At 46.6% G+C, this 625-nt stretch overlaps 1 protein-coding gene across 1 annotated transcript in view; it reads right to left on the minus strand.

The window, feature by feature from the left end:
• The window catches only part of UBE2V2 (ubiquitin conjugating enzyme E2 variant 2), a 44,478-nt gene that overhangs the window by 4,664 nt on the left and 39,189 nt on the right, over positions 1-625 (minus strand). The gene's annotated exons all lie outside the window — the stretch shown is intronic.

Raw genomic sequence — 625 nt, forward strand, 5'->3', positions numbered from 1 at the left:
ACCTTGTTGAAATAAACTTTCCTGAATTTTCATCTTTAGATAAATAAATTCCCGGAGGGTAGGGGCAGGAGGGAGGGGGATAAGAGATCAACTGAAGGACTTGTATGCATGCATATAAGCATAACCAATGGACATAAGACACTGGGGGGTAGGGGAGACCAGGGATTGTCAAGGGCGGGGGGAAAAAAAGGACACATATGTAATACCCTTTGTAATACTTTACACAATAAAAGAATTAAAAAAGAAAAAAGAGAAAGGGAAAAAAAAGAGTATTACACAGAGAACCAAGATGGTGGCATAAGGTATAGACCTGTGTGTGCTGCCTCCCACAACAACATTGAAACTACCAACTATAAGACAAAACAGCTATCATCCAGAACCATGGGAAAGCTGGCCGAGTGGAAGGTCTACAACTGGAAGGAAAGAAAGAAGCGCGTTGAGACTGAGTAGGAGGTGCAGAGGCACCAACAACAGAGGTACGGAGGCATGCACCAGGCGGGCTGCAGCTGGATGCATGGTTTTTTTCAACTGGAAGGGGATACAAGCTCTCGAATCCACTGGCTTGTTTGGGGCGGGATTCTGAGGTCCTAGACCCCTACGGGGAGAGCCGGGACTGCCTTGCAGC

The sequence above is a fragment of the Myotis davidii genome, unplaced genomic scaffold (assembly GCF_000327345.1).
Source record: "Myotis davidii unplaced genomic scaffold, ASM32734v1 scaffold452, whole genome shotgun sequence".
In the NCBI taxonomy this organism is placed as follows: domain Eukaryota; kingdom Metazoa; phylum Chordata; class Mammalia; order Chiroptera; family Vespertilionidae; genus Myotis; species Myotis davidii.